Genomic DNA, 24,017 nt, shown 5'->3' with positions numbered 1-24,017 from the left:
CAGTTCCCTCACACGTTTCAGCTTATCACTTTCATCTGTGAATCTAGGAACCTGATTAGCTGACTATACTGTAATGGCTTGCAATTATTAAAACTAGAATTATTGATGATGTCTTTATTAACCTTGAATACTAGCAACTTGACACTTGGGCAGAGTGATGTACGAGAATTTCTTCTCAATATTATTTTCTGGAACAGGGAGAAATATAAAAAGCAATGACAACACAAAATTCAAGGTAGAATTACAGGAATAAAAGTATTGAATCATGTCCCTTGTCAGATTATTTGGATCTCCCATGAAAGATATATCTTTGTATTAAAAGAAAATCTACACATGAATAAAAATCAAAAGGCTTACTTAAAATCTTGGTATTAAAACTACACTGAAATTTCATCTCACTCCAGTCAGAAAGGCAATTATCAAGAAAACAAGTAACAATAAATGTTGGCAAGGATGTGGGGAAAAGGGTACACTCATTCATTGTTGTTGGGACTGCAAATTGGTGCAACCACTCTGGAAAGCAGTTTGGAGAATCCTACAAAAAAGTAGAAATGGAACTACCATTTGACCCAATTATCCCCCTCTTCAGCATATATCCAAATAAATTAAAATCAGCATACATACTACAGTGCTGCAGCCACATCAATGTTTATAGCAACATGGTTTATAATAGCTAAGGTATGGCACCAATGTAGGTGCCCTTCAACAGATGAATGGATAAAGAAAATGTGGTGTATATATACACAATGGAGTATTACTCAGCCATAAAGAAGAATGAATTTTTGACATTTGCTAATAAATGGATGGATCTGGAGACTATCAAGCTAAGTGAAATAAGCCAGTCCCCTAAAGCCAGAGATCAAATGTTGTCACTAATATGTGGAAGCTAATCCACAAAAGGAGGCTATAAAAATAATAGAAGTTCAGTAGCGTAGACAAAGGGGAACGAAAGGAAGTAAGGAAGACTGTGTAGGTACATGAATAAGTATACCACAGTGAATCTCACCATTGTGTATATCCTCAAGAAATTAATTAAAAAATAACTATGGGGTAAAAATCTTGGCATTTGCCATTATTTCAGTTAGCCACCCAGGGGACATATCCTTTCTGCATTTATGCTTCTTAGAGTTAGATATGAAGGCCAGTCCTTGGTAACATGCCAAGTCAAGACTTATTTTAAACCCATATTCTATATGTAAAATGCTACAGGAGTACATTAATATGTCTACTAAAATATTCCTGGGTCCCATCATAGTTTCTACAATTCCTTGTCCCCTTTTCACTTGTTAAATTCAAATTCACCTCTTATTAAGGAAACATTTTAAAAATTCACAATTTGAAAACTTTGGATTATCGTTCAGTATGTGATTCAGTTTTTGCTATCAGTATAGATATATGCATGTAGCATTTTCTACACTTTAAAACTCCAGAAGTATCCTTAGAACTAAAGGGGAAAATAACTAACAAAAACCTCCTTTGCCCACATAAAAAGTAGTCAATTAAGTGAGACATAGTTTTTTACAGGCGAGGAAGTATTTCCTGGACTATTTCCCAACCTGAGAAATTTCCATTTCAAGGTCCCGCATAGAAATATGTGGTGACAGAATAAAAACAGATGAACTTATTATGAGCCAGGCCTGCATTGTACAGCATTGTAAAAAAAAAAAAATTAGCTCTTCCAATTGGTGCCTTTGAACTATACATCCAAATGAACTACGAATTTTCACTAATATTGCCGAAGATTCCAAAGACCATAGTTATTTGATAGAGAAGTTACAAACTTGCATAAAGTCTCTGAGTACTAATAGCTCCAACCATTCAGAAGTCCCCCCCCCCTATTTTATATTTCTGATGCATGCATAAGAATTTGTAACACACGAGTTTTCCTTTGGAACTGTCCATAACACAGAAAGATCAGTCATTTCCCTATCCCTGGTCTGTGAATGGAAATTTTGAGGACAGAAAAACTTATCTCATTTACCTCATGAAACCTTTGGGAATCAAAAAAGAGCCTTTTAGGAAGTCTTGATCATTTTAATATCCTTTTCTCTATATTTATTTCTCTTGAAAATAGGATGTCCAGGACAGTGTTGAAGTGAATGTGTAAAAGAGGGTGATTTGGATCTTTGACAAAGACAAGGCCACTACTAGAGCCATGATCTGTTTCATTATTTTTGTCCATGAAAGAGAATTTAGACTGTAGTTCTAATACTCCTGGTTCCAAGTGCATTCAACCTGATTGCTTTATTTGTAAAAAGTTAACTATCTAATTTTAATCCCAAATAACTTATAAATTTCATATGAATATTTCCGTATCAACCTTAGCATTTTGCCCTCATGCATAAGGGTGATTCTAAGTACAGGGTGTTTTACTAAATAGTTGCATGATACAGCATCCCAACTTTGAAAATTTCTCAATTTAAGCCACTACTGTCAATATTGTAGGTGACTTTAATGGTACAAGTGGAAAAAAAAGGTAAATATTATCAGGAGGTTATTTTCCAATATAGAAAGTCTTTTCAATATAAATAAAGATTTTTCAACTTAAGAATTTCCCTTCATTCTCTTTTCTTGCCAACAAATACAAATCGTAAACATTTTGAAGAAAGACTACTATACAAGTAATTAAATTATGTAATTAAAGTAATTAGAGAAAGAATTTTGCATTAAATTCTCACTTGGAAATGATCTGAATTGGGAACACAATCAAGAATTGCCAAAAAAAAAAAAAGCAAGAGAAATATTCAGTTTTCTATAATCAATAGACTAAATCGTGGTTGATAGAAAAAGTGTTACAGGTAACTACTAAGAATTCTGATTTCACTTTTATTATAAACTTGATCACTTCTCCCTGAGTTAGAACAAAGATAAATTCAAAACCATAATTAAATGACATACTTATTTCTTAGGCATATTTGTTATTGCTCACTTCTCTAAGCTTTAGTGTGGTATACAAGGTACAGCTTTTGTGGGCAACAGATCTGAATGAAAATCCCTATTAAAACTCTTGAATCTGTGTGTAATTAACCTATTTCTAACTGAGTTTTCTTATCTACAAAATGGGCTAATGATACTCACCTCTCAATTTTTGTCAAGGGATATTTGAAATAATACAATGAAAGCATTGAAAGCAAGCCTGAATAAAATATATTTTTTTTGTACCTGGGATTGAAGCCAGGGTCTCTCAAGCACTGAACCACATCCATAGCCCCTTTTTATGTTTATTTTGAGACAGTCTCACTAAGTCCTTAGGACTTGCTAAATTGCTGAGGCTGGCCTCAAAATTGGATTCTTCCTGTCTCCGCCTCTGAAGTTGCAGGGATTATAGGAATGCACCACCATAGCTGGTATAAATATTTAATACTTATTATTTTTTTGCCACCTTTTCTGTCATTCATAGATACATAGTTTGAGGAAGTTATTGTGGTACAGGTTAAGAATAACAGAATTACAGATTAAGGATAATAGGCATCATAGATTTGATGTAAGTCTCTACTTTCTCTTCCCTAGATTTCTCATCTCCAATTTTCAAGCTTTGCATTTGTAAAATGGGAATAGAAATATCTACCTTGGGAGATTGTACCTGATCAAATCTGTAAAAATACTAAGCTGTTGTCACCTGGCAAAACACCAATAAATGATTATTGATCTCTTTCTCCTAGTTGTCCTCCTCCTCCTCCTCCTCCTTCCCTTCATCTCCTTCTCACCTCTTCTTCTCCTCCTCCTCCTCCTCCTCCTCCTCCTCCTCTTCTTCTTGCTTCTCCTTCTTTTTGTGACAACAGGGATTGAATCTAGGGGCACTTTACCATTGAGCCATATCCCCAGCCCTTTTTTATATTTTATTTATAGACAAGGACTCGTGGAGGCTAAGTTGCTGAGGCTGGCTTTGAACTCTGGATCCTCCTGCCTCAGCCTCTCAAGCTGCTGGGATTACAGGCATGCACCACCACACCCAGTTTGATCTTCCTTACTGTTCTAATTTTTCTTTAAAGAAGATGATATCTGTATTATCAGAAATCATGCTGGATCAAGATCACTTATGAATGAAGTATAAGAAATATTAATAAGACTATAAATTCAAATATTTTGATGAAAGCAAAATATTTATTGATAATAAATTATAGTCATTCATAAGGAAAATAAAAACTTTAGTATAAAATTATAAAATCATATGCTAATTTAAATATAAAATATATTACATTGCTGCCACTTGGCATTCCTATTTTTGAAATAAAAACTCACATACATATGTATTGCATTCCCAATTGTTATGTCTTACCTGAAGGAAATAAATTTTTCTCTTTAGAGTAAGAATAAACAGCAATGTTTTATGGAAAATAAAATTCTGACAAAATTATATATGGTTGTTTTTAGTCATCACTTATATGAGAATTTAACTGTGACAGTTTGCAATCATTAATTATATAGTCAATATATAATCAATAAGTCACATCATCATACCTTACTTTTGGTTAAACTATATAGCAGATGTCACATATACCTTAAGTAGGGATTCAAATTATTTTATTCCTTTTCTCAGTTGAGTTTTTATGGCGAATCAATTTGCCCACCACACATATCAATCAATTATTCCTATTAATTTGGAATACTTGAAAGATCTATCAAATGCTCAGAGTGAGATGAAAATTCATTTGTTTTCATCTGTCTTGCAATAGCACACATTTTCCAAGTCCTCCATCCATGTATATTTTTTTCTTCTGTGTTTTTCTTGTGGTCATGGTGAGAATGCTGACATATTTGCAAATACTCATTTTGGAAAATCTATTAAAAAGCACTAAATACAGGTTTTCTGCCACTACCACATTGTACCATGCAATGGCTTCTATGAAAGTGACTTTGTTTTGCTTTTGACTGTGCACACCTATATGTATATCATATTCTTGTGACATAGTCTCTAAGAAGATTGAGTTTTAAATCCAACCCAATATGATTGATTGGTTAAAAAAATATATGCAATTGTCAGGGAAAGCAGAGTTAGAACTAAAATGCCATACTAAGATGAGTTTTTTTTTTTATTCTTATGTTAACCGCTAGAGGGGAAGAGCCAGCTCAAATATTTTTATCAGATTATAGGATTAAGGTCATCATTATCATTGTAATGTCATTCTTAAATCCACAGATAATAGAAAGACAATCTTTAGCATAGTTCTTCATTCTATTTATTAAACAAATATTTGTTGAGAATATTCTCTGGACCTTAGGTATTCTATAAAAAACCCCTAACTTGCTCTGTGTGGTGGCACACAATTATAATCTCAATGGCTTGGCTTGGGAGGCTGAGGCAGGAAGATCACTACTTCAAAATCAGCTTCAGCAATTTAGTGAGGCCCTAAGCAGATTAGTGAGACCCTGTCTCTAAATAAAATATTTAAAGGGGCTGGGGATATTGCTCAGTGTATAAGCACTCTTGGGTTCAGTCCCTAGTACAATAATGGAAAAAATAAATTACACACATGCAATTTGTCAGGGTTGTGATTTTATGTGGTGTGATCAAAGAAGGCCTTGTTGAGAAAATATCTTTTAAAAAGGCCCAAAGAAGGATAGGAGCAGAGCAGAGGGGATGGGGTGATTCAGGACCCTGCATGCAATTAGGTCCCACATTCAAAGTACAGCAAGGAAGGCAGGTATAGGGTTGAATGAAGGTCATTGAAGATAAGACAGAAAACAACACCTGTCAGAACCTGAAGACCAGTGTAAGGATTTTGACTTTTGCTTAGACCGAGATGGGAAGCCACTATAGGGTTTTTGCAGAAGACTGTCACAATTTGACTTATGTTTTAAAATAATTTTTCTGTCTTCTTTGTGTAGAAGTAACTGTACAGGAAATGAGGAGAAAACTGTTTCAAGTGACTCAGGAGAGAAGATGAAGGCTGGGGTCAAGGCCAAAGTGCTGATGATGGTAAGAGGGTTGGAATACATTTTGAAAATAAAGCTCTATGTATCTATGTTTGCAGTGTCTTAGGTCAGCAATATTAAGTACCTTCTTGCTCGAAGAAAGTACAGTTTCCTGGAAAAATCTTTATTGCCTAATTAAGCAGGGCAAAAATACTTGCAAGCGGTCTCCTGAGTCTTGTCTCACTTCACCATCCTTAGCCTCAGTGGAATGCCAGGACTCAGCAACTGTTCTGGATGACTCGGTGGACCAAAAACAATGATTTCTCCTTCCATATTCATTTAGGAATGTTGTGCTTGGCACGGTGAATTTCCAGTAGCTAAAGGCTCATTTCCTCTGGTTAGCATACCATCTGGCAGTTCACAAAGACTTTCCTGATAAACCTTAAGATAGAGCAGGAGCCACTTGGAGAGGAGAAACATGGGTCTCTGGAAATTCAGGGCAAGTATTGAATTCATACTCGGTGTGGAGCTAGTACAGGACTCTCTGAATCACCTTACCTTCTAAAAGGAAAGACAGAAGTTACATAGTAATGATAAAAAAATATGACTAACGGTTTCCCAGAAGCCAAAGCCACAGAGCTTCTACTTAATTACTTACACAGAAATCAACTTTGCTTGATAACAGTAAAAGTAGAATATTCTTGATGTTCCTTCAATGATGTGATTTCTTTCTTCAGTAACGTTCCATATAAAGTCTGAACTTTCAATAGTATTTCTTAATATTTATTGTTAATATTTTATATCTCCCTCCCAATTTTTTTTAATTCCTTAAGAGGAAATACAGCACCTTGGGATGCCTTTACTCTTTTAAACATTTGTTCATCTGATACATATTTTTATAAAACTTCTACATTTTCTCAGAAGATATTTTCAAATTGAATGTGATGGTACACATTCTAGGATATTCGGATACAACCAAACACACATATATTCATCATTATCATTAGAATCTTCATGACCACATCATAGGAGCTCATTAAATGTGGCTAGACTGTTAGAATCTACATATATTTTCAAACACTTAATTTGACTATTGATTATTTGTTAAATTTATCTCTTTCTAAAAATATCAAAATCTTGTTCTTTGGACTCATTTCTTACAATGCATCCTTAAGAAAGTAAGTATTGGGGAACACAAAAATAACCTCAACTTGCATAAACAAATGTGTGTAACTTCCTTGGGAAAGGTTTGTTGTTTAATTTGTTTGTGAAGGAAGTAATTGATTTTTCTTGGCAGTTCAGATAAAAATAACAAAGTCTTGATTGTCTAGTGTGGAGGTCATGTCCTGCTCAAGAGCCATCAGTGCGTAACTCAGATTTAAGTTGAATTCAGGTTCTCCTGGGACTCATTTTTTACATATGACTATAATATACTCCCATACAGCTCCACTACCATGAAATTATTCACACAGCAGATTATAAATCAGATATATATATTATATTATTATAATAATATAATATATATAATATATATTATATAAACATCACAAAAACAAATGAGAAATTTTCTCCAAGAGGAAGAAGACAGGCATTAAGACCACTTCTCTAGTAACTTCCCACTAGTTCTTTGTACTTTGTACTTCTATCATAATTTGCTTCACTAATTCTTAATTTCTGAAGTCTTGAGAGCTTTGATATAAAGTTATCTATTTACTATGGACCATGTATGAAGAATTTGAAAGCAAATTAAAAATCTAAATGAGATTGTAAGGTTATTTTCTAATTATTTGTAAAATGAAGAACAATTAATTTACAGGTTGCATGTAATTGGAAATTATTTTTACATATTTATTAGAGAAAGTATGAAGGAATTTTTACTCTGAAGCATTGGTTAGTAATACATGGCGAGTGAATAATAATGGTAACTGTATTTAAAAAATGTTTGTTTTTACAATTTATGTTCTGAAATAAATAGTTCATATTATAATAATAATTAGCCCAATTTAATATCTTCTGTGACCCAGTGAATTAAAAAGATAATATAGGCATGGCAATGTGAATTCAGCAAAGTTTATGAAGTAACTATTCCTGATACCCTGATAATATCAATGTCAAACTTATGAAGAAATAGTGAGCAAATATACTTAAATAGTGATGTCTACTGACAACTTATGAAAAACCCATTAATGTTGAATTTTTAAATAGTATTATCAGTTTGATGGCATAGAGTACATGTTGATTAAAATTTAAGATGCCATAGATTATTAAGAAGAATAATATAACGGTGAATAAGTTTGATTTCAAAAGGTCTTCAAAAGATGGAAAACTGGCCACAATCAAAATAAGAAATTTAATAGATATAAATGTAAGTCTTGCATTTATGAGATAAAGTCAATTGTGAAATTACCTAAGGACAAGTAATCTTAAAGCAAAATCTTGTTTTTTAAAAACAAAAAAAAAATCTTGAGTTGAACGGAAAATGGCTACAGATTGTATTCAATTAGAGTGCATTTCTAATGTGGGTAATGGAAAAGCTAGTAGAAACTTATGCTGCAATACTTGACCCATCAAATATAGTTCAAAGGAATAAAGTTTTATTTTATGTAGTTCTGGTAACATGAAACCTTGAGTATTACACTCAGTTGTGAGCACTGTATTTAAAAAGGCACATTCTCTAACAAAGTCATTTAAAAGAGATCACATAGTTGGTGGGAATGTAAATTAGTTTAGCCATAATGGAAAACAATGTGGAGCTTCCCCCCAACAAATTAAAAAATGAACCACTCAGGCTAGGGATATAACTCCGTTGGTAGAGTGTTTGTCTTGCATGCACAAGGACCTGAGTTCAATCCTCTGCACCACAAAAAGAAAAAAAAAAAAACCGAACTACTATATAATCTAACATTGTCACTATTGCGTTTATAAAACAAAGGAAATAAAATCAGCATATCCATGAGACATCTTAACTTTTATGGTTACTGAAGTTCATGCACAATATTCATGAAATGGAAACAATCTAAGGATGCATTAACTGATGAATGGATAAAGAAAATATACTACATATGCAGAACGGAATATTACTCAACCATAAAAAGGAATGAAATCCTGTCATTTGCAACAACATGGATGGAACCAGAGATAACTATGTTAAGTGTAGTAAGTCAGTCACAGAAAAACAAGTACCCCATGGTTTTTGTCATTTGTGGAATCTAAAAAAGTGTATCTCACAAAAATAAAAGTGGTTGCTAAAGGCTAAGGAAAGTAGGGAGAAAGAGGGATGTGGAAAGATTGTACTAAGTACTAAGTACTTAGTACTAAAGTACTAAGTTACAGTTAGGAGTAAGAAGTACCGGTGTGCTTCTGATAGGGGGACAATAGATAAAGATAATGCACTATCTATCTCAAAAAGCTAGAAAAAAGGATTTTTGAACGCTTCCACAATAGAGAAATGATAAGTGTTTGTGGAAATAGGCATATTTAACATGATTTAAAAATTACTTTAATCACATGTTGAAACATCACGATACCCTATATAGAAGTTTAATTTAAATTTTTAATTTATCAGTTAAAACAATTTAAATTTAAAAATAGAAATTAAAAAATTAAATCCAAAGAGGAGCAGATGTAACATTGAGAAACCTGCAAAGCAGGATTCAGTGCAGATTGTAGAGTGCAGCATTGGGAGGTTCTGGTTCCGTTGCAGGAAATGATGGAACTTAACAGCAAGCTTTGTCATTGATGACCACTTGACCCTGGCAAGCTCCTTAACTTCTGGCCATCACTTGGGTCCTCCTCTGTAGAATGATGACCCCTGTAAATATTACTAAGTGTTCTGTGATATCCAAAGGAAATGACACAATACAATTAGCAAGATGTTTAATATTAGCTAATCCTATTGTTTTTATCCTATAAATGACCTCTCTAACAACAAACTCATGGTGAATTATAATAATTTTAAAGTATTTTTAGGGCCATCTCTATGAAAGACATCCATTTGTTTTTTGGGCCCCAGAACATAACTAGAAAAGTTAAGTAGGAAGCTACAGGAAAGATAATAGATTTGTGTTATGCTGAAGAAAGTTCCTGAAGTATGAAATGTTTGAAAATTAAATAAGCCACCCTAAAAAGCAGTGGGCTTCCTGATGTTGATTTTCTTCAACCAGCAGCTGGAAGGCTACATGGCATGAATATGTTAAGAGGAATTCTGCTCTGATTAGAATGTAGACCCTCATCATTATACAAAATATATGTATGAAGATGTGCATTTGGTGTCAACATACCTTATATATAATCAGAGATATGATAAATTATTGTATAATGGTGTATTAAGAATTGTAATGCAAAAATAAATAAATAAATAATAAAAAAAGAATGTTGCACTAGACAATATTTCTTCCTAATGTTCATTACTCTGTAACCTTATTTCTTAATATCACTATTGACTTTAGTATTCCTTACAAAGCAATTGCTTAATTCTGAAAGATTTGTCCAAGTAGAAGTTCAGGTTCAAGTTCACCCATTGTATAAAAAAAGTGAAGAAAATAAATGCAACGATCTAATAATATAATTGAGAAATGTCTTAGGAGCCTACCATTCTACATCTTTCCACCACCAATGGATGCCGATTATCATAGTGATGAAATCCAGAGGACAACTTTGGGTGAAAATCATGGATGCTCTAGTTTGTCTTTTGGCGTTGTTGTTAATGCCTGAACACAGAGGACCGTCCCCCTGGGAGAGTGAGAGAAAAGCTGGGTGGACAAAGAGTCTCAGGGAACTAAAGCAGGAAGGAAGAAAAGCACGTTTTTAGCTACTCCACTAAATAAAAATAAGTTTTTCTGATGACGGCGATATGAAAGGAATGGTTTTAAAGGTGGACTCCATCAGAAAGGAGGACAGCCAATCAGTCACCAAAGTTTGCTAACAGTAAAGCTGTGGGCTGAGGCAATGGCAACTGGAGCCGCACTAAAAAGGTTTAGAATCCAGGTCATGGGACTGAATCAACCGCCGCGTTCTGTGTAGGACAGACCACATATGGGTATTATATTCAATTTTGGGTTGAATATTTTAAGACAGACACTGACCTAGATTTGTTCTAGAAGAGGAGATACAAAACAGGAAATTGTTCGGAATCATGTGATAAAGTATATGTTTAAAAGAACTGAAGATAGAGGTTTGGAGAGAGAATACATGTCCCTTAAATATTTGAAGGATTTGCATGTAAAAATGCTGTTTCTGTTATTTCAGAAGGCTGAAAAGAGTTGACAACGAGAGCTAATCCACAATGGGATAAACCAACTCAGGAAGTAGATTCCCCACAGATATCTATATCTGTGTCTGTATCTATATCTACATAGATAAGTACCCCCCTTTATATACATCTCCAAGTGATACTGGATGATAGAAATCGACTGGATGACATAAATCTAAATTCATATTTTCTATTTTAAAATTATAGCTTTTCTTATGTAAGAGAAGTGGGGGATCTATTCTAGACAGTGGTTCCCAATTATTTTGTAGTAACTCCAAGTCTGTTTCTGGAAGTTTTCAGACATGTTTAGGGGGAGAAGAAGAGAATATGAATGGGGAGAAAGAGGTCAGAGACAGATGAATAGATGGGGAAAAGTCAACTAAGAGAGCAGTAAGGTTGGCTCCGTAAAAGAGAGGAGACAGAAGCCCTGTTAGAAAGTTAATGTTTGATTCAACTATTATTTATTAAGGAACTTACCACATTCTGGGGATCTGTTCTAGGGCTCCAGAAGTGAACAAAAACACTAAACATATTATGATTTACTGGTTAAGGCTCCAGATTCAGAAAATAAATAATTTTCATATCTTGGAAGGATTCATTTTAAGGAAATCTCAATCAAGTTACTAAGAAACCAACACTTAAGATGATTCTATCTTGAGTGGAGGAAACACTGATTCTAAACACATGGAGAGTATAACACTAGATGGAGGGATTTGGGAAGTTTAAATTAGTTTGGCTAGGACTGCAATCATGTGATGGGCAGAAATTGACAATTATATGAAAATAAAAGGTCTATTATTTCAAAAGTGCTATGGTCTTTAGAGATAGTACATTTTGGTCAGTATAGAGACAATATAAATTTTAAATTAAATAGTCATTATTATTGCTTTTATTTTTTGTTGAATAAAGCACCCACCAGTCCCTTTTGCCACACAAAAATATCTTTCTACATTTTTAATAACATATATAGTCTACCAAAATATTTTTAAATTGTTCAATATCCAAAGGTGTTTGATCAAGGCAGTTTTAAAATTGTGAAACTCCAATTTGTTCATTGGTCTTAACTCCAACCAGGAAGACATGATTTCTTTCCCATTCAATTTTTTTTTAAAAATTCATATTGATTTTAAGCAGAGCTATGAAATATGCATAGAATCAGCATGAAAACATTATCATTGGTTTTTATTCACCAGGCAAATTTTTTTCATGTCTTTTTAAAGCACTTGACACTCATTTGACTGTTGTGTGTTTTTCTATGTTGACACATTGGTGCTAAGGGTTATGAAAACTAAACTTCAGAGATGGGTCATTTATTAATAGCTATCACTGACAGGTAATTCTTCCACAGTGACTTATTAAGCCTTGCCGAATTGATTGTCATCAATTTATTTATGTACACTTTGAAGCATAATATACAAAAATGTGCATAAGTCATAAATGTGTGGTTTAACAAGTTTACACAATTGTATACACTTTTACTACCCCTAAGATTAGGAAATAAATCAATACCAGCACTACAAAACAATGTCTTCCCACCTTGTAGATGCAGGGCCACCATAGACAACTACTATTGTGTACATTAACACCAAAGATTAGCTTTGTCTGTATATAAATGAGTAAGAAATGTGAGCCTTCTTGCTTCTGATTTTTTTCCTCTCAAAGCTGTGTTAATGAGATTCACCCATGTCACAGTACATTGTTTTAGTTAATTTGTTCTTCAGTTGTATTATATTCCATGGTATGAATAAACACTCTTTATTCATTCTATTTGTAATGGATATTTTCTTTGTTTTCATTAGATCTATTAAGAATAGTGCTTCTATTCGCATTCGTGTGCTTGTCTTTCAATGAACATATACATGTATTCTGTTGGATGTAGACACAAAAGTGGAATTGATGGGTCATAGATACATATATATTTAGCTTTAGCGAACATTATCAAAAATTTTTCTCAAAGAAGTTTTGCCAGTCTTTATATGCTTGGCTACCCTCCACCTGGTCAGGACTCCTGCTGTTTAGACATTTGGTTCAAGGTGTTGTGGTATCATATTGTGCTCTTAATTCACATCTTCCTGATGAGTGATGAGGTTCATCACCTTTTAATTTGTTTCTTAACCTTTGGAATCTTCTCTTTGGTTTTCTTATTCAAATAAATGCCCACTGTTCTTTTGGAACAATTTATATTCTTTCATCCTTCATCTTTCCTGTTCATTCTTACTAGTATCTGTTAATTAATAGAAGGTCTGAATTTTAAGGTGGTTTGGTTTAGTAATATTACCTTCATGAATACTACTTTGTAAATTCTCTCTGTTTTGCATGACATATTTTTGCCAATAAAGTTGTTTTCTTTCTCTCATACTCTTGCTCAAAATGTCAAAGTGGTCATCCCAGAGGGAATTGGGATCTGTGTCTCATATTGAGCTCTTGTATCTTGTCTCATGTTAAAGAAAATTATTCCAGGACAATAATGAAATAAATATTTATGAGTGTATGAAATACTCAATTCTCAGAAGAAGGTTTTCCTTTCACCCCTTTTGTCTTTGTTTGGGTAGGAGAAAAGTGATGGATTGCTGGGATATCTTCAGAAGCTTTATGTTTGTGGTAAGGATAAAAACTTGGAGAGTAGACAGTCTCACTGCACATTCATTACCAAGAAAACTCCTGGTTATTTTTTCAGACCAAGGAACTTAGTTAAACATTACTAACAGCCTGACATAACTAAAAACACAAATGTCTGTGTGATTTTTACCAAAAAATAATGGCTTCCATGGAAATGATCAGATATACAATTTTCCAAGTTTCCACTCCTTTATCATTTCTTGGATGAATAAACTAGTTACAAGAAGTAACATGTTCTGCCAATCCATGAAAAAAAAATTATTCTACTTAATGCTAAGTCAATATTAATGTATACTTGTGTATATTGATAAAAATCAATATTGATATTCATGTTAAAATGTTCCTCTGAATTTTTAAACATTTTCCCATAGAAAACTAGATAAGAAAATTTTTTTTAAATATTTTGTTTCTTTTCCTATTCACTTTAAACAATGAAATAATAGAAAGTATAAAGTTTTCTTATAAAACCTGTGTTTTTTTCAAGAAGTCATAAATGTTGGCAGACTATTCTGTAGGGAATTAAAGGGAAGTTATATCACTTTAAGCTTTATTGCACTAATCTTTCTTCATTGTTTAAATGTCACTATTCTTGGTCAATTCATAGACCATAGATTTTATTTGTCCTGAATAGTAAAGAATTTCACAGGAGTGTTTTGTGGTATTATTTGATTTCAGGGAAATAATCTATGCTCCTCAACCTAAACTGTAGGCATCACTTAAACAATATAGCTAACTTATATGTTTATATTAAATATTTCAACTATATTTAAATTAAGTTACAATACAACAATTGTAATGTTACACACATGTTTTTTCACTTATTTTATGTTTTAAAGTTAAGTCTACTCACATACATTTTTAAAAAACATTATAATTTGCCACAGGATGATTTATCCTGGATTATAATTCAATTTTCTTCATTACTCAGGGGTACAAAAACAGAAACTAGTAAACATGATTGGTCTGGCACCAAGAAAGTCTTACTTATGCTTTGAAACTCACTTCTCATTATGCATGAAGTCTCCCAGAAACCACAAAGAACCTGAAAAATATGAATGATCCCTAAATACAGTGGATAATAATAATAATAATAAAAATCAGCCTCTAGAGCAATGTATCATTGTCTGAAGAATATAAAATAAAAGGAGGAACAAAGTTCCAAGCTCACAGTTACCAGTGCCCATTCAGGCCCACTAAAAATTAATTTTGATTTCAACTTATGTGGGCAAAGCCATAGCTAACACCATAGAAGAGAACATTACCAGTTCTAAACACCATGGTTCCACTGGATGACGTAATTCACCTTATTAAGACTGAGCATATGACATAATTTCCATTTAGTTTGTCAACTATTTGTTTGTTATTATACACAGGTCTTCAAATTGACCCCAGATGAGAAAGAGATTTCTTCAATTAATTTAAAAAGGCAAGGAGGAAGACAAAGAAGAAATCAGTTTATTAAGAAGCCATTATATTTCACAAGTTAGATTCTTTATACACATTGTATCATTTAATTACCATAGTCATAGAGGAGGAATGTTTCTTCTATAATACATATAAATAAAATGAAGTTTCGTTAGTTTAATTGACAAAGGAGTCACAAATTACAACCTAATTCTGTCTGGTTTCAGAGAACTCTTCACTGCACCATGCCATGCCTGCAATCTATAATGAGTGCTTAAAAGGCCACACAAGTGCTACAACAATACAAAATGGCAAATAGCACAAGATTATATATGAATGGTGAGATCAAGAAAGGTTTTCTAAAAGAAGGTTTTTCTACAAGGTCCTGCAAGACAAGCAGAATTGGAGAAGAGAATAGAAAGAAGCTCTTACCGAAAGGGTTATTGGAGGAATAAAGAAGAACCATTAAAGCAAAGTCTTAACTGATTTTTTTTTAACTAACCACACAAAATTCCAACCAAATAAAGATCAATTTGGTAAACTTATAAATGGACTCCCTTATAGCCATTCTGTCCTCCTTTAGTGCTTCCTCAGCACTGAATCTTGAGCAGTTTGGAAAGCACAAACAAAAAAATGAGATCTACTATCTCCCCCCTCCTTTCCTGATTGTGCTGGTCTTTAGGGAAATGTCCAGACACCTGACACAGCTCACGGGCCTGGAGGACCCAACTTCTTTCCCTTATCACCCCGTAGTTCAGTTCTAAGGAGCCTCTTGAATTCCTCAGGCCCCAGGCTCTTGTCAGTCTCAGTTTCTATTGGTTGTCAAAAATGCTTTGCACTGTTTTCTGTGCACGTGGTCAAAGTATAGTTTTTTTCCAGACTCTAATCTCCTTGACAGCAGATATTTGCCTTGATATCTGCAGCATTTACCAGATCTAGCTGATTCAGATTTTTCCTTTTTCATCTGATATGTAACTATACTTCATGAAAGACCCTTTGGGAAAAAAACAAAACAAAACAAAACACTTATGGGGCCTAAGTGGTATCACCATGTAACACTTTTTTCCCTTTTCTTTTCTCTGGAAGAGATGGAATAAAAGGACTTTTAACTATTATTCTCAAAGAAAATTTCTGAGTCCCTTCCAAAAAATAGGATGAAAAACTACCAAGGAAAGAGCTATGTAGTATCTTTAAAACCTCTGTTTCAAGTACTTTTCTGAGAAATCATGATTGAACAGAGAGAAGCCAGAACCAGATGAAGAAAGAATGCTGCTATGGAAGATTACCAGGAAACATCAACTTCTGCCAATAAGATATAATAAAGGGGGGCTGGAAAGTCCCAAGAAACAGCTGCTCAGTTGGGCTCACAAGGGTTTGACGACCCGAGGGACAATCCACTCCACTGTTTTCCTCCCGTTTGCCAAGGTGGAGACCAACCCTGAGACACTGCTAGTTCTAGAATAGAAGTATATCACCATTGTGGGGTCATAAATAATGGGAACGTGGCATCATATTAGACAGGATACAGAAAGATCATGAACCCCTTTCAGCCAGTGTCTGCCTTTTACTATTTTGTGATATCAGATGCTTTTGAATAAAAAAGAATCAAAATTGTCTTACTAGACAAGATTGGAAGGCCTAGTTTGGAGTAAGCTGCAGATTACTCCGTGCTTAGCCACTAGTAATTCTTTCACTAATATTAGTTGAATTACTAAGTAGATGAATGAACAGAGATGATATCAGCCTAACCGGGTATTTTAAAATGCTTAGACATGGTAAAGTGTTAAATCCTTAAATACATTGAGCCATTCAGGAATAAATCCTATATAAATACAATTATTATAAAAATATTGGGCATCTTAACTGTGTTTTCAAACATCTTGCTAAATCTTTCAACTATACAATTTCTTCACTTATGATAATCTATACCCACAGCTCACTATTATGGTTTCAATTTATTTATTTATTTTACCAAAAGGATGAGAATAATTAGGCTTTACTAGATAGTTTTTTGTTTTTGTTTTTTGGTGTAGAGGATTGACTCCCCAGGATAAATTTACCACTGAGCTACATTCCCAGTACTTCCCAGGGTCTTGCTAAGATGTCAAGGCTTGGATAATGTTTTAAAACTATATCTTTTGTTTTTCTAGCAGATGGGAGAGATGAGAAAGAAAATGACCTATTGCAAATGTTCATGCCACTTCTAAAAACAAGTTACAGAGGTCCCAGTCAACTTCGCTTCTTTGAGATCATGTCTACACAGAAGAAGTAAAATACATGTATGAAGTCATAATGATTTAATCTTTAGAAAGAGGCTGCTCATTTACTATCTATGTACATATATATGTAAAATATCAAGAAACCTCAATATCACTAAAATAAATAAGTACATCAACAAAATCCAGGAAAAATAACAGATGATTTGTTAGCCATAAGCATAATTATTATCATGTTTAATAGTACTTGTCTATATCATTAGAAGATCAAAGACTCTAGTAAAACAAAAAGTAGCAAAATTAACTAACATTCCTCATTCATTTTTTTTTTTTTTGCATTTTATTTGTCAGCACTATTTTAAGGCTTTCATTTGGGTTTATTCACTTAATTTTCCCCCAACTTTGAGAAGTGAGTACTTCTGTGATCCACTTCTTTTTACAGATGAGTAACATAACACCAAAAGTTTAATATTAATTGCTTGAAATTTCCTAAGGTAGTTGCAGAGTTGAAATCCAATCTGTCTGATTCTAGCATTAATAACTTCATTGTACAGTATAGAAATTCCTCTTTCAAAAACAAATATGGAACTCAAGTTTCTCCACCAGCTTATTTAGAAAGCAAATGTAGACTACCATTTAAAAGAACAATGGGAAATGTCCTTTCTTGACTGTGTCAGATGAGATAGAAGAGAGCAAACTATTCTTGGGTTCTGAAACAAAAACATGAAATTGCTAAGTTGAGATAGAGTCCATTGGTATTTTAGCAAGTTATCTGAGATTATAATGTTAAGTGTGAAGTTGACCTGTATGAAATTGTGGTATATATCGAAATGTGGTCAAATATTGATTAATTTTATATTGTTCCATCTAGTAGCTTTCAGTTTCTCTCTGGGGTACTTCCAACTCAGAGTGGTTACAGTAAGTGATGCAAATTAAAAATGCATGTACAAGCTGGGCACCGTGGTGCACACTTATAATCCCAGTGGCTCAGGAGGCTGAGATAGGAGGATCACAAGTTCAAACCAGCCTCAGCAAAAAGCAAGGCACTAATCAATTCAGTGAGACCCTGTCTCTAAATAAAATACAAAATAGGGCTGGGGATGTGGCTCAGTGGTCCAGTACCCCTGAGTTCAATCCCTGGTATGCCCCCAACTCTCAAATGCATATACAAATTCAAAATTTTTAGTTCAGAAAAAGGGAAAAAAATAGAAGACAAGTCTCCTATGTTTAAGGAATTTAGGGCAAATTTACATATTGAACAATCAAAGTGAAATTAACCGTTTGACTAAAAATGGAAACTAAGAGGTGTTAGATCACGGAGGTACAGTAGATAGAGAAAGATACAGAAATTTGGATCCATACTGTCATGGTTTGAATAAAGTTATCCCACAAAAGCTCATATGTAAGAGCTATGGATTAATCTATGGATTAATCCATTTGATGAATTAGTAATTTGAAAGAACTATTGTACTGGCAAACTATATGCAGATAGTGTGTGGCATGGTGAAGCAGATCACTGGGGGAGTGCCTTTGGGGTTTATATTTTGTTCCTGGATAGAGAAATTCTCTGTTTCCTGGTTTTCATGAATTAAGTGGTTTTCCTAGGCTGTGACCTTCTGCCATGAGGTTTTGACTCGGCTTGGGCCCAGAGTAATAGAATCAGTAGAGCATGGACTGAACCTCTGAAACTGTGAGCCCCCAATCAATTTTCTCTCATCCAGGTTGTTCTTGTCAGGTGTTTTATTCATAGTACCAAAATGCTGAGTAAAACACCTACGCAGATGTGAGTTTGAAGAAGCACTGTGAAGTCTTTGTAGGCAGAAGGAGCCACGTGATAAATAGCAGAAAACTGAGGACCATCAAAAAGCATATAGTATGTAAAGTCCAGAGAGAAGAAAGCACTGCATGATCTACAAGGAGAACAGGGTAGATGGTGAGAGAAGAGCCAAAGTGAGCAGATGAAGTTGGCCTTGATTCTGGTGGGAGTGATATTAGGCTCTTGGGGGAGGGGATGGTGAGTGGTAAAGTAGGAGATGAGATGGGGCTACAGGCACAGTGTAATAGACTTGAAACAGAGCAGTCCATTTCAATGGTCCAGGGCCAAGTTTGGGGGCTTGGATCAGGGTGGTGGAAATGAGAACAACATTGAGAATATAGCGTGTTGAATGAGAGACAGAGTTTGAAGGAAAAAGAAATAAGATTTGATCTCTAATTTGACTAGTTGACGGAGGTGAAAAATGACTCTAAGATAGCGAACCTCAGTGATTAAGAAAACTGTCCCCAGCTAAGGGAAAAGTGAGCCAACATCTGAAAAGTGCATTGAAGGTGGAAAGTTCCTAGGCAGAAAAATATAAAAATAAGATAGGGAGGTTTACAAGATTGGGAAGATGATTTATTCCAACAATTATGTAAATTAATGATAGCTTACTGCTAGCTGCTGAGTATCTCAAGTATTATTAAGCAATGTTTTCTCTCTCTCTATATATATATGTATATTCATTTATATTAAATTATTTAAATAATATTAAAAGATAAGAATATTTAAATTTTATAAGTAAGGAAATGGAGGCTCAGAGAGGTTAAATAAGTTTCTCAGAGTCAAATATTTATGACTGCCAAAATCAAAGCCTCTGTTCTTTCATTAGTTTTATGCAAGCAGAATTTGAAATGACAACTGAAACTTCAAGTGCAGCTATGTGTGTTAAAGGCAGCATAAAATGGGACTGGAGCTTGAATGAGAGGTGAAGATTGCATATTTGGATTTGGAAGTCATCAGGAAGAGATGAATTTTGGAAGTAGGTGATTACTTCAAAATTGAGAAATATGGGAGGAAGGGAATGAAACAAAACCAAAACCCTGGAAGTTACTTAGAAGAATGAACAGAAAGTGGAGAAGGGCAGGTCAAGAATAAGAACTAGAGGGACAGTGTACAAGGCACCTCAGGCATTTGTTCAACAAGCATGTTCCCAGCTAAGGGACAGGGAAGCTGACATCTGAAAGGTGCACTGAAGGTTAAGCAGGTGGAAAGAGCTCCAGGCAGAGGAAACTACAGAAGTAGAGAGAAAAAGAGAGTGAAAAGGTGAGTGTCAAGACAGAAGAGAGATTGAAGAGAAGAGCAATGGAGGACTGGATTCAAAAAAGCAAGTTTCTTCTGAATGGAAGAGCCCGGTGATATTTGGCCAGCTTAGGGCCCAAGAGCTGCTCACTGTTTTTCTGATTTTAGTGCTTCTGGAGCATGAGATTTCAGTCTCTTGGTTGTAAAGAGGTTTAGAGTTGTCCTGGTGAGCTCAGGTTGCTATAGCAAAATACCATAGACTGGGGAGTGAAGCAGCGCTTAGACAACAAGCATTTATTTCTCACAGTCTGGAGGCTGGGAAGTACAAGTTAAAAATGCCATCTGACTTGGTGGCTTCTGTTGAGTGCTCTTCCTGTCAGACAGTTCTCTTCCTGCTGTGTCTTTTCATGACAGTGGCAAGGGAGAGAACACCAGCTCTCTGTTCCCCTTATGTGGCTACTAATCTTATTATGAAGTCTGTGCCTCATCTAAACCTAATCATGTCTCAAAGGTTCCCATCTCCAAATTCCATCACATTGGGGTACAGAGTTTCAGCATATGGATTTGGGGTCCTGGAGATAAGCTTTATGTGTACCTGACTATAAAAGGATTTCTGCACTGGTATGTCATTGATATTCTCAAGTCTGGTTTGATGATAAACAAGGTCGATTTACCAAAAACTTGTATAATTTTTTAAATGTAAAAGTTGCTAATGTGATCTTTAATGATCCCATGGCCAACTTTGAATATAAATTACGACATCATTAGAGAATCTTGGAATACCATGGCTGACGTTATGGACTCCAAAAGGGGTACCAGAGGTGACTTTCAAAGATGACAAGAGAAATTGATTTCCCAACAATCCTTGACCCTTACCCTGATTCTCTCTCAGCTGTGGTTCTCAAGTGGAGGAGAACCACACTGCTCTGCCCCTGTGTTCACAAAATAGGCAGAAAAGCAAGATGAGAATATTGCTCCAAAGAAGACAGGTCCTCTATCTCAGTGTTCTCAGCAACACCACAATTACTTGCATTGTCATAAAGAGCACATCTGAAAGAAGCCGCATTTGCCACAAGCTAGAGAATTTGGGGGAGTAGATACATGGTTGATACACCCTGCATCCTTTGTTAGGCAGTGTCTTGGTCTCCTAGCAACATTGTAGGGAAATCCATCAGGGGTATGAAATTAGATGGTAACGTAGGCGGAATACCTGTGGAGTGCTCAGTTTTATGAAAAGCTTTCACTAAAATTATATATATTATGCAAAACGCTACAGTAACATAAGGTTAAGGTAGAAAGTGTTCAACACCCACACAAGCAATTTAAGGTTCCAACAGTACCGAGTACCCAGTAGCCAAGGATTTACAGTACACAGAGAAAATAAATAAATAAAAAAGCTCTAAAAGGAAGACTTATTTAGAATGCCAAAGAGGTTAAGCATTTATCAAAGACATTTGAAATTCCTTCCAAAAAAGAGACTGGGGGCATTCTGATCTAGGCTCCTCTTTTGTATAAAAATTTCCCCAGCTTTGGGAAAGGAGAGCAATAAAATACTTTCTCCTAAAAACAAACAAACAATAAGTTGAAAATACAAAATTCAAGGAGCAAGGCTACAAAACCCTGCACTTTGTTATTACTGGCTGTCACTGCAAATCAAAATCTGGACTGGCCACTCCTTCTTACCTTTTTTTTTGCACGGAGTGTTTGAGGGTCAGCCACACAGAGACTCCTGGGCTGCAACCCAATAATTCAGTATGCTGAGATCTAGCATGTGGACCAGGTGGTTCTTGAGAACACCTGCATTTTATAGAAAGTTCTGTTAATGGTGTCTGCCCATTCTTTCATTTGAGTCCATTATCTTCTTTTGATTGGTAAAAGAATTTGTAATTACATAGAAGCCATAACATTTTTATTCCATCCAATTGGTATCAAAATGGGCAAATAAATAAAAATCCCTTCAAACAACACAATTTTCTTCTTAGTTTATTTATAGGTGTAGTATGTTTCCATTCTTTCTCCTTCCAACTAAAATGTTTATTGAGCATCTACTATATATCCATAGTAGGAGCAGAAACTAGAAATCATATAGAGCTGTTTTAAACACTGTACTGAGAAGATGGGTGAGTGAGAACTATACACTGCTTCTATTTTTATGGAACCTGCAACCTGTTGGGGTATACAGACAAGTAATAAACATTAACGATGAGTGCTATCAAAAACCACTTGACTAAAAATTTAAGCAAATTTTGGTGTTGAAAGCTTTTTTATTCCAGATTTTAATTATATTCTGTAAATAGAAGTTAATCACTCTGTATTATCAATATTCATTTTCAAATTCATTGCAGAAAGATTTCAAAAGCCATCCAAATCATACAATAGAAAAAATTAAAGATCCAACAAAAGCTGATTAAATGATTTGATGATGGTGGAACAGAGAAGATCATCTCCATTTTTTTTTTTCTCTCTCTCAGAGTTTTTCCGAGACATCTTCATTCTAGTTCTGCATTGGGGAATAGGATATGGCAAACCAAAGAGCTTGATAGGGTGCTACAGAACTTCTCTCTGATGCTTGAGATGAGGACCAGCCTCCTGACTTAAATATATCTGTTATACCAACCGAAGAACCAAATATCCAGGCCAATTTTGTCAAAGCCAGTATTACAAGATCTTGTCCTGGAAGGGGAGAGAAGAAACAAAAACCTGGTATAGGAAGCCATGTAAGATGTCTGGTACAAACTCAGTCCACTCTACCCTGTAGATTTCCAGGTGGGAGGATGTTTTAGATCATTTAGGCTGCACTGACCAAACACCACACATTGGGTCACATAAATAAACAACAGAAATTTATATTTAACTGTAGAATGGGCAGTCCAAGATTAGGAAAGCAGCAGATTTGAAGTCTGGTGACACACTCTTCCTGTTTCTTCCTGTTTCATAGACGGTGAGTTCCCTCTGTGTCCTCACATGGAAGGAGCAAGGCATCTCTCTGGGGCCTGTTTTATAAAGGCAGTAATCCTTTTCACGAAGTTTCCAGCAACATAACCTCATTAACAGACCCACCTCCTTAAACTATCATGTTGGATTAATATGGCTTCAATATGTCAATTTGGGGGTGATACAAATATCCAAACCTAACAAAGAGGTCCTGGAATTTGCATGTGTATTTAACATGTGTTGATTTTGTTTCCCAGAAGTGAATGTGCTTTATTTTCAATGTCTTCTTTCCTCCTGCTAAAGAAACCAAATGGGAGAAGTTATTTTCTTTCCTTACTGTTTGGCATCCCCAGCTTGGGCATATGGATCTCAAGGGGGAAGACATCAAGGTACAAGGCAGATAAAATTCCTTGACGTAGCTGTGATGGAGTGAAGACTCTAATAGCAATAGAGTGGCAGTGATTTGTGGTGAGAGCGATGCTGCTTGCAGCAGCCTCCAAAGTAGAATCCCTGTGAAAGGATTTCACCCAGGATTCGACGACTCTTTTAGTTAAAATGCAAGCTGCCTTATCCGTCCGCTTCATAACTCTTGCATTCTGACACCTTCTAACAAGTTCTTTTTCCACAGAAGTGAATCTGAGTCAGTTTCTGTTTTTATGCACTCAAGAACTTCAACTAGCAT

This window comes from Callospermophilus lateralis, chromosome 8, assembly GCF_048772815.1.
Source record: "Callospermophilus lateralis isolate mCalLat2 chromosome 8, mCalLat2.hap1, whole genome shotgun sequence".
In the NCBI taxonomy this organism is placed as follows: Eukaryota; Metazoa; Chordata; class Mammalia; order Rodentia; family Sciuridae; genus Callospermophilus; species Callospermophilus lateralis.
The sequence above is the reverse complement of the archived record's forward strand: the minus strand, read 5'-3'. Positions refer to the sequence as shown.